Raw genomic sequence first — 11,298 nt, 5'->3', positions numbered from 1 at the left:
GGGTTTCTACAGCTATATTAATAGCAATAGGATAACGAGGGATAAAATTGGTCCTTTGGAGAGACAGAGTGGACAGCTATCTGCAGAGCCAAAAGAGATGGGGGAGATATTGAACAATTTCTTTTCTTCGGTATTCACCAAGGAGAAGGATATTGAATTATGTAAGGAAAACAAGTAGAGTAGCTATGGAAACTATGAGGATCAAAGAAGAGGAAGTACTGACACTTTTGAAAAATATAAAAGTGGATAAGTATCCAGGTCTCGGCAGGATATTCCCTAGGACATTGAGGGAAGTTAGTGTGGAAATAGCAGGGGCTATGACAGAAATATTTCAAATGTCATTAGAAACGGGAATGGTGCCGGAGGATTGGCGTACTGCGCATGTTGTTCCATTGTTTAAAAAGGGTTCTAAGAGCAAACCTAGCAATTATAGAGCTGTTAGTTTGACGTCAGTGGTGGGAAAATTAATGGAAAGGATACTTAGAGATAATATATATAATCATCTGGATAAACAGGGTCGGATTGGGAACAGTCAACGTGGATTGGTGCCTGGGAGGTCATGTTTGACTAATCTTGAATTTTCTGAAGAGGTTACTAGGGAAATGGATGGTAAAGCAGTGGACGTTGTCTATATGGACTTCAGTAAGGTCTTTGACAAGGTTCCACATGGAAGGTTGGTTAAGAAGATTTAATTGTTGGGTATTAATCGTGGAGTAGCAAGATGGATTCAACAGTGGCTGAATGGGAGATACCACAGAGTAATGGTGGATAACTGATTGTCAGGTTGGAGGCCGGTGACTAGTGGGATGCCTCAGGGATCTGCGTTGGGTCCACTGTTGTTTGTCATATACATCAATGATCTGGATGATGGTGTGGTAAATTTGATTAGTAAGTATGCAGATAATACTAAGGTATGTTGTGTTGTGGATAATGAAGTAGATTATCAAAATCTACAGAGATTTAGGCCATTTGGAAGAATGGGCTGAAAGATGACAGATGGAGTTTAATGCTGTTAAGTGTGAGGTGCTACATCTTGGCAGGACAAATCAAAATAGGACGTACATGGTAAATGGTAGTGAATTGAGGAATGCAGTTGAACAGAGGGATCTAAGAATAACTGTATAGTTCCCTGAAGGTGGAATCTCATGTAGATAGGGTGGTAAAGAAAGCTTTTGGTGTGCTGGCCTTTATAAATCAGAGCATTTAGTATAGAATTTTGGATGTAATGTTAAAATTGTACAAGGCATTGTTGAGACCAATTCTGGAGTATGGTGTACAATTTTGGTCGCCAAATTATAGGAAGGATGTCAACAAAATAGAGAGAGTACAGAGGAGATTTACTAGAATGTTGTCTGGGTTTCAGCACCTAAGTTACAGAGAAAGGTTGAAGAAGTTAGGTCTTTATTCTTTGGAGCGCAGAAGGTTAAGGGGGGACAATAGAGGTCTTTAAAATGATGAGAGGGATAGACAGAGTTGACGTAGATAAGCTTTTCCCATTGAGAGTACGGAAGTTTCAAACAAGAGGACATGACTTGAGAATTAAGGGACAAAAGTTTAGGGGTAACATGAGGGGGAACTTCTTTACTCAGAGAGTGGTGGCTGTGTGGAATGAGCTTCCATAGGAATTGGTGAAGGCAGGTTCGTTTTTATCATTTAAAAATTAATTGGATAGGTATATGGACGGGAAAGGAATGGAGGGTTATGGTCTGAGTGCTGGTAGATGGGACTAGGGGAGAATACGTGTTCGGCACGGACTAGAGAGAGAGAGTGACAGAGAGAAAGGGGGAGACAAACACAGAGGGACAGGCAGAGAGAGAGAGAGGCACAGACATACAGAGAGAGAGAGAGAGAGAGAGAGAGAGGCAGAGACAGAGAGAGAGACAGGGGAGATAGAAAGAGACAGACACAGGGAGAGACAGAGAGAGAGAGAGACACAGAGATACAGAGTGAGACCGAGAGATAGATACAGATAGCGAGAGACAGAGGGAGAGAGAGACCGAGGGAGAGACAGTGGGAGAGAGATACAGACAGACAGAGGGACAGACAGATATTCTCACAGAGAGAGAGAGAGAGAGAGACTAGGAGAGAGTGAGAAACCGAGAGAGAGATACAGATACAGGGGGAGACACAGGGGGAGAGAGAGCAAGAGACATAGAGACAGACAGAGTGACAGAGAGAGAGAGACAGTGAGAAAGAGCGAGAGATAGACAGAGAGTCCGAGAGGGAAAGAGAAAGAGAGAAGCAGCCATACAGAGAGAGACAGAGACAGAGACATACAGAGAAAGAGAGAGAGTGAGACCCTGAGAGAGAGAGTGAGACCGAGAGAGAGAGAGACAGGGGAGAGAAAGAATGAGTGACAGACACAGAGGGAGAGACAGAGAAATACAGATACAGAGCGAGAGAGAGAAACAGACACAGACACAGGGAGAGAGAGAGACAGACACAGAGAGGGAGAGAGACAGAGAGAGATACAGATACAGAGAGAGAGAGCGGGAGAGAGACACACACACACACACACACACACACAGAGCGAGACAGAGAGAGGGAGAGAGACAGACAGAGATACTCAGATAGACTAAGAGAGACAGTGAGAGACCGAGAAAGAGAAAGAGTGAGAGAGATACAGAGACAGACAGAGAGGGGGAGACAGAGAGAGGGGGACAGAAAGAGACAGACACTGTGAGGTAGAGAGACACAGAGAGAGAGCGGGAGAGAGAGACACACTCACACAAATAGAGCGGGGGGGGGGAGACAGAGAGTCGGAGAGAGACAGAGAGAGAGAAACAGAGAGAGTGACAGACAGAAAGAGGGAGAGATACGGAAAGAGAGACGGGTACAGAGAGGGGGAGAGAGAGAGATACAGAGTGTGACCGAGAGAGAGAGAGAGAAAGAGAAAAAGACAGAGAGGGACACAGAGAGAGAGAGGGAGAGACACACAGGGACCGAGACAGAGACAGACAACGAGGGATATACAGATACAGGGAGAGGGAGAGGGATAGAGACAGAGAGAGAGGCAGAGAGAGATGGCGAAAGAGAGAGACAGACAGAGAGTGAGGACAGAGGGGGAGAGAGACAGAGAGAGTGAGAGAGAGACACAGAGAGAGGGGAGAGAGAGAGCGATACACACAGTGGGGGAGAGAGTGAGAGACAGACAGAGAACGTGACAGAGAGACAGATAGAGAGACATACAGAAACAGAGAGACAGGGAGGGAGATAAAAGAGAGACAGTGAAAAAGAGATAGACAGAGAGCGAGAGAGAGAGAAAGAGAGAAGCAGACAAACAGCGTGAGAGAGACAGAGAGCGAGAGAGACAGAGAGAAATAGAGACAGGTTCAAGTGAGTTTATTGTCATGTGTCCCTGGTAGGACAATGAAATTCTTGCTTTGCTTCAGCACACAGAACATAGTAGGCATTGACTACAAAACAGATCAGTGTGTCCATATACCTTAATATAAATATATACACATGAATAAATTAACTGATAAAGGGCAAATAACAGATAATGGGTTATTAATAATCAGAGTTTTGTCCGAGCCAGGTTTAATAGCCTGATGGCTGTGGGGAAGTAGCTTTTTCCTGAATCTGGTTGTTGCAGTCTTCAGGCCTGAAGGTAGTGGGGAGATGAGTGTGTGGCCAGGATGGTGTGGGTCTTTGATGATACTGCCAGCCTTTTTGAGGCAGCGACTGTGATAGATCCCCTCGATGGAAGGAAGGTCCGAGCCGATGATGGACTGGGCAGTGTTTACTACTTTTTGAAGTCTCTTCCTCTCCAGGGCGCTCAAGTTGCCGAACCAAGCCACGATGCAACCGGTCAGCATGCTCTCTACTGTGCACCTGTAGAAGTTAGAGAGAAACAGAGAGAGAGGGAGATAAAGAAAATGATTAATAGAGGGAGAGAGAGATACAGATACTTAGAGATACAGATACAGAGTGAGAGAGAAACAGAGAGAGAGTTACAGAGACAGAGAGTGACAGACAGAGATAAATAGAGAGAGAGAGAGAGAGAGAGAGGGACAGTGTGAGAGCGAGAGAGTGAAACGGAGAGAGAGAGAGAGAGACAGAGAGCGAGAGAGACGCAGTGAGAAAGAGAGAGGGGTAGAGAGAGACAGGCAGATACTAAGAGAGAAAGACAGGGAGAGATAGAGTGATAGACAGAGAGTAACAGATAGAGAGACATACAGAGACAGAGTGAGAAAGAGAGATAGACAGGGAGAGTGAGAAAGAGAGAGGGGGAAACAGAAGCAGACATACAGAGAGGGAGATAGTGAGCGAGAGAGAGAGAGAGAGAGAGAGACAGAAACAGACAGAGAAAGAGGGTGTCAGAGAGAGAGAGAAACAAACAGAGACAGAGAGAGAGAGAGAGAGAGAGAGAGAGAAAGAGAGTGAGTGACAGTGCGACAGAGAGAGAGAGAGAGAGAGACAACAAGAGGGGGGAAAGAAAGTGACAGACACAGGGGGAGAGAGAGAAACAGAGACAGGCACAGGGAGAGAGAGAGGGACTGAGAGAGAGGGAGACAAAGTGTGAGAGAGAGAGAGACGGAGAGAGACACAGAGGGAGAGAGGTACATAGACAGAGAGTGAGAGAAAGAAGGGAGAGAGACAGCGAGAGGGGAAGAGAAAGAAAAAGTGACAGATACAGAAGGAGAGAGAGGGACACAGAGACAGGGACAGAGAGCGACAGATAGAGAGACGGATATAGATAGATGGGGAGAGAGAGGTACAGAGAGAGAGACAGAGGGAGAGACAGAGAGAGAGAGACATACAGAGGGTTAGAGAGCGAGAGACGGAGAGTGAGAGACAGTGAGAAAGAGAGAGTGATAGACAGAGAGGGAGAGAGAAAGAGAGACGCAGACATACAGAGAGAGAGAGAGACACACGGAGAAAGAGAGAGACAGCAAGAGAAAGACGGACAGAGAGAGAGAGACAGACAGACACAGAGGGAGAGAGAGAGTGAGACAGAGAGAGCGAGGCTGAGAGAAACAGAGAGAGAAAGAGAAAGATAGACACACAAAGGGAGACAGAGAGAGAGAGAGAGAGAGAGAGTGAGTAAGAGAGAGATAGTGTGAGAGGCAGAGACAGAGAGAGAGGGAGAGAGGTACAGAGAGATACTCAGAGAGGTAGCCAGTGAGAGAGGCAGAGAGAGAGAGAGGTGCATAGTCAGAGAGAGAGAGGGGGAGAGACAGAGAGAGAGGCAGAGAAAGAGTGCCAGAGAGAGAGATAGAGACAGGGATAGGGAGAGAGAGAGACACACACACAGAGGGGGAGAGAAATAAAAAGTGAGAGAGAGAGTGACCGAGACAGACAGAGAGACAGACAGATATACTCCGAGAGAGAGAGAGACGGAGTAGGGGAGACAGAGAGAGAGAGAGAGCGATACAGAGGCGGGAGAGGCAGAGAGAAGGAAACAGAGAGAGAGATGGAGGGATGGAGAAAGAGAAACAGAGACAGACACAGAGGGAGGGAGAGAGACAGCAAGAGAGATACAGATACAGAGAGATAGACTGACAGAGAAAGACAGAGAGAGAGACAGAGAGGGGGACAGTGAGAGATAGAGAGATACAGGGACAGAGATAGAGAGAGAGGGGCAGTGAGTGACAGAGAGAACCAGAGAGAGAGAGAAGAGAAAGAGATACAGAGAGAGAGAGAGAGACGGACACGGAAGGAGAGAGACAACGAGAGATACAAATACAGAGAGAGATACAGAGAGAGAGAGTGAGACAGATAGATCGAGAGAGAGAGAGACAGAGAGAGAGAGAGGCGGAGAGACCAAGAGATAGACAGAGAGAGAGAAAGAGAGAAGGAAAAGAGAGAGAGACAGAGGCAGACAGAGAGAGGGAGAGAGAGAGAGACAGAAGTGAGAGAGAGAGAGGGTGCTGGAGTAATTCAGTGGGTCAGGCAGCATGTATGGAGAAGATAGACACAAAGTGCTGGAGTAACTCAGCGTGTCAGGCAGCATCTGTGGAGAGAATGAATGGGTGACATTTTTTTGTCAAGACCATTCTTTAATTTAGTTTAGAGATGCAGCGTGGAAACAGGTCTTTCGGCCAGTGGAGTCCGCGCCGACCAGCGATCACCCCGTACACTAGAACTATCCTACGCACATTAGGGACAATTTAACAATTTTGCAGAGACCGATTAATCTACAATCCTGAACGTCTTTGAAATGTTGGAGGAAACGGAGTACCCGGAGTAAAAACCGACGCAGGTCAAGGGGAGAACGTACAAACTCCACACAGACAGCACCCGTAGTCAGGATCGAGCCCGGGTCTCTGGCGGTGAGGCAGCAACTGTACCGCTGCGCCACTGTGCCGCGCAGAATTATATAACGGTTTCCACCGCCATAAACGCACCCAATATGTGCGAATAATGTACTGTTTGCCAGCTTGTTGACCCTCTGTGTTCCCCTCCTGCAGGGTTTAGGAGTCGTTGCTGTGGATGGAGAGACGGGGACGTGAGCAGCCATTGAGGGCGACCAGGGTGCCGGTGAGCCCCTTCCCTCCATCTGCTCTGTGTGCGGGCTGAGCTTCGAGCTGCTGAGCTTCGATGGAGGACCACATGACGGGACACAACAAGGAGAAGCGTTATGAGTGTGACGTGTGTGGCAAGGCCTGTCAGTACCCGAGCGAGCTGGAGACCCACCAGCGGGTGCACACGGGAGAACGCCGCTTCGACTGCTCGGAGTGCGGCAAGAGCTTCACCCGCTCCGGCCACCTGCTGCGGCACAACCGCGTGCACTCCGGCGAGAGGCCCTTCACCTGCTCCGACTGCGGCAAGAACTTCAAGATGGCACAACACCTGAAGTTGCACTGGCGGGTGCACAGCAGTGAGCGGCCCTTCACCTGCTCCGACTGCGGGAAAGGCTTCAAGTCGTCCTCGCACCTGAAGGAGCACAAGCGCCTGCACACCGGGGAGCAGCCCTACACCTGCAGCGACTGTGGCAAGGGCTTCATCCGCACAAGAAACCTGCTGGTGCACCAGCGCACCCACACCGGCGAGCGCCCCTACACCTGCGCCCAGTGTGGCAACAGCTTCACCCAGTCCTGTCATCTGCTGGTACACCAGCGCACCCACACCGGCGAGCGTCCCTACACCTGTGCCCAGAGCGGAAAGGGTTTCACCCACTCCTGCAACCTGCGGGTGCACCAGCGCACCCACACCGGCGAGCGCCCCTACACCTGCGCCCAGTGTGGCAACAGCTTCACCCGGACCAGTCATCTGCTGGTGCACCAGCGCACCCACACCGGCGAGCGTCCCTACACCTGTGCCCAGTGCGGAAAGGGCTTCACCCACTCCAGCAACCTGCGGGTGCACCAGCGCTCCCATACCGGCGAGCGCCCCCACACCTGCGCCCAGTGCGGCAAGGCCTTTAACCATTCCAGTTACCTGCTGGTACACCAGCGCACCCACACCGGCGAGCGCCCCTACACCTGCGCCCAGTGCGGCAAGGGTTTCACTCGCTCCTCCAAGCTGCTGTCCCATCAGCGGGTGCATGCCGGCGACCGTCCCATCCCCAGGCTGGTGAGTGGAGAGCGCTTTGTCATGGCCTCCCACGCCCTGCCTCACCAACGCATGCACACCAATGGCCAGCCCTACGACTGCCCGTACTGCGCTGAGGAGTTTGACAGCTCGCGGGGGTTGCGGCAGCACCGGAGGGTCCACGCGCACGAGCAGCTGCTCCCACTGTGACAAGAGAGCACGGGGGCTGCGGGAGCACCAGCGGATACACACCGGAGAGAGACCCTTTGTGTGCGATGAGTGTGGCAAGGCAGGGCTTGTACGGTCCTTGAAAGTCCTGGAATTTGAAACTGTTTCAAGGCCCTGAAAGTCCATGGATTTATCATAGGTCCTTGTAAGTCCTTGAAAATGTACTTTATCTGATAAAAGTATTAATTCAAGCAGTAATGCGGCGTTTATTCAACATTTATAATGGGCAATTTTATTAAAAGTCGGGAAAGATTGTTAGATATGTTTGCTAATGACGTTCCCTGTCGGAGGGAGGGGAGGAGAGTCAGACCAGGCTGTCTGCATCGTGAGGTTGTGGGCCTGGTGCTGAGATGACGGCTCTGGCCCGCTGGTGGCCGATGAAGTGTGATGGTGTGGATTAGTGTGTGTGTGTGGGTGTGTATGTGTGGGAGTGTGTGTGTGTGTGGGTGAATGTGTGTGTGGGGGTGAGTGTAAGTGGGTGAGTGTGTGTGTGTGGGTGAGTGTGTGTGGCTGAGTGTAAGTGTGTGGGAGAGAGTGTAAGGGAGTGTGGGGATGAGTGTGGGTGAGGGAGTGTGTGGGTGAGTGGAAGTGTGTGGGAGAGAGTAGGGATGAGTGTGTGTGGGTGAGAGTGTAAGGGAGTGTGGGTTAGAGTGGGTGTGTGGGAGAGTGTGTGGGTAAGTGAGTGTGTGTGGTTGAGGGAGTGTATGGGTGAGTGTGTGTGTAAGGCAGTGTGGGTGAGGGAGTGAGTGTGTGTGTGGGCGAGTGAATGGAAGTGTGGGCATGTGGGGGTGAGTGAATATGTGTCAGTGTGTGGGTATTTATAGGTGTGTGTGGGTGTGTATGTGTGAAGTGTGTGGGTCTGGGGAAGTGTGTGTGGGAGGGTCTTGTTTGACCCTCTTGGGAGACTTGCTTGCCCCCCCCCCCCCCCACAAGCAAAACCTGAAGTGATGCCCCTGTTTGACACTCCGGCACCTACAGAATGAGCACTGCAACACTGGGGAGCGCGGGAACGTACACGTCACTTTGCTCCAGGCTATCAAGTTGAGGGTTTCAATGACATTTTGAAATCACAAAAGCAGTTCCATCATTCCCATTAATGTGGGTGCATAAAACGTTAGCATTTTGTTGGTTAACCTTGATTGGTGGCTACAAGTTATGTTTTGAATTTCTTCCATTTGTTTTACTTAAGTTCTTTTGTGAGTTCATTAAATTTATAAAACTGACATTTCTTTATGTTTTTCTACGGCCTGCAAAAATGTGCCAAATATATAATGTGGCCCTCATGGTGAAAAGTTTGGAGGCCCCTGTTGTAAGGTATAATTTAAACAAAATTACAGTATAAATTACGGGTAAACATGCATGCAAATGGTGTCATATCAAGGTATAATGATCAACAATGTCATGTGTAAAGGATACGTCTCTCTAACTAGAGTTAACAAGCGAGGAACAGCTATCATGTTACAAGTAGGTGTAGGTGTAATATATATATTTTCAATATGACAAGTGTAAACAAGTAAGGAGTTGGTGTCATTTTAAGGTATGATTATCACACATTTTCTGTGTAAATTAAGAAGTGACAAGCAAGTGAAATGTGTTATTTTAAGGTACAATAAATTACAGTATAGATTTAGGGTAAATGGGCAAGAAAATTGTGTAATTTCAAGGTGCAATTACCAACATTTTCTGGACCCCAATCTCTCTTCCTCTTTTTTCAGTTATTTTCCTGTCTCACGCCTGATGACTGGAGGTCAGTGCAACAGGCCTGTAGTCTTGTACACTTGTCATATTGAAAATTTTGTTTGAACCTCATGTGAGGTTCAAATGACAAATAAAAGGTATTGTATTGTATTGTATTTGTCTTTAATACCAGCAATCCTTGTCGTTTGGGTACAGGGACAATAGTGGAGACATTAAAGCAGGCAGGGACAGTACAGGTTTGCATGGACTGGTTGAAAAGCAAAGTTTTCCATTATCATAGTTTCACATTAACCAACTAAGAGATGAGAAAATGGACCATCAGCGCTCTATTGAAGTACGAATATAGATAAATTAACCATCTTGTGTGTCATTGATTATTATGTAGTTTAGTCTCATTCTGTGCAACATGGACTAATGGATTGACTGATCACCTCCTCAGATTTCCTTGAAAATCAGTGCCTGTATATCAGAGCACACGTAACACAACACAAAACAAGGTCTCAACTCCAAATTCCAATGGGTATTTGGCAATTTTTTGAGCTATATCAAAGGTTCATAACTTTGAAGGAACTTTGAGTTGAAAGTTGAATTTTCTGCTGTGTTCTTTGTACCAGGAGTGTGCAAAACATGATTTTCAATCAAATCTTACCTGGTGACCACCCAACTTGCTGTCATTTGGTACAGATTCAAATCATCCAATACCAAGCAATTTATTTACAAGTCTCCGATAAACCATCGGAGAGAGAAAAGAGAGAGGGAGAGGGAAAGATAGAGTAGAGGAGAGAGGGGGGAAGAGAGAAAGGAGAGAGAGAGAGGGAAAAATAGAGAGGACAGGCGAGAGAGAAAGAGAGGGATGAATTTTAAAGGAATTGCCGCATTCACTTTCGGAGCAGATTTGCAAGTTTGACCCCAGCGTCTGAAGAAGGGGCTCTGCCCGAAACGTTGCCTATTTCCTTCGCTCCATAGATGCTGCCTCACCCGCTGAGTTACTCCAGCATTTGTGTCTACCACCATTCAATCGTTAGTTAACTTCCGAGTGGTGGCGATCGTGCGTGAGGGCGTGCGTGTGTGCTGGCACACAATACTCCAGGTGTGGTCTCACCAAGGCCCTGAACAACTGCAGAAGGACCTCTTTGCTCCTATGCTCAACTCTTGTTATGAAGCCCAACATGCCAAAACTGCACACAATTCTCCAGATGTGGTCTCACCAGGGCCCTGTACAACTGCAGAAGGACCTCTTTGCTCCTAGACTCAACTCTTTCTCTGTTTTCTTTAGTGTCCTTTCCAAATAAAATGAAAACATATTTTACACTTTGTAGACAACTGAATGTTTGAAATATGTTCTTCAGCCAGTTTAGTTTAGAGATACAGCACGGAAACAGGCCCTTTGGCCCACCGAGTCCGTGCCGACCAGCGATCTCCGCACACTAACACTATCCTACACACACACACACATTGGGGGACAATTTACAATCTTTACCAGAAGCGAATTAACCTACAAACCCGCACATCTTTGGAGTGTGGGAGGAAACCGGAGCGCCCGGAGAAAACCCCACACAGGTCACGGGGAGAGAACATGCAAACTCCGCACAGACAGCACCCGTGGTCGGGATCGAACCCGGGTCTCTGGCGCCGTGAAGCGGCAACTCTACCGCTGGGGACCGCGATGCCCAGAGAGGGAGGGAGAGGTGAATACTTCTCTTTCCCTCATCCCTCATCTCACTCTCCCTCTCTCCCTCTCCCTCTCCCTCTCCCTCTCTTTCAATCTCTTCAAAACTTCCTAAAAACTTTCTCAAAAGTTTATGGAAACTTTTCAAACCTCTCCTAAACTGTCTCTCACACTCATTCCCTCCACTCTCTCCCTCCCTCCCTCCTTTTTTCTCTCCATCCCACCGT

The 11,298-nt window shown here is 48.3% G+C and overlaps 1 pseudogene; it reads left to right on the top strand.

The window, feature by feature from the left end:
* The first annotated feature begins 3,213 nt into the window (after nt 1-3,213).
* Nucleotides 3,214-5,800, top strand: LOC116969657 (annotated as a pseudogene).
* The last annotated feature ends 5,498 nt before the right edge of the window (nt 5,801-11,298 follow it).

The sequence above is a fragment of the Amblyraja radiata genome, unplaced genomic scaffold, assembly GCF_010909765.2.
Source record: "Amblyraja radiata isolate CabotCenter1 unplaced genomic scaffold, sAmbRad1.1.pri S95, whole genome shotgun sequence".
NCBI classification, from domain to species: Eukaryota; Metazoa; Chordata; class Chondrichthyes; order Rajiformes; family Rajidae; genus Amblyraja; species Amblyraja radiata.
This window is presented reverse-complemented; position numbering and strand designations above follow the sequence as displayed.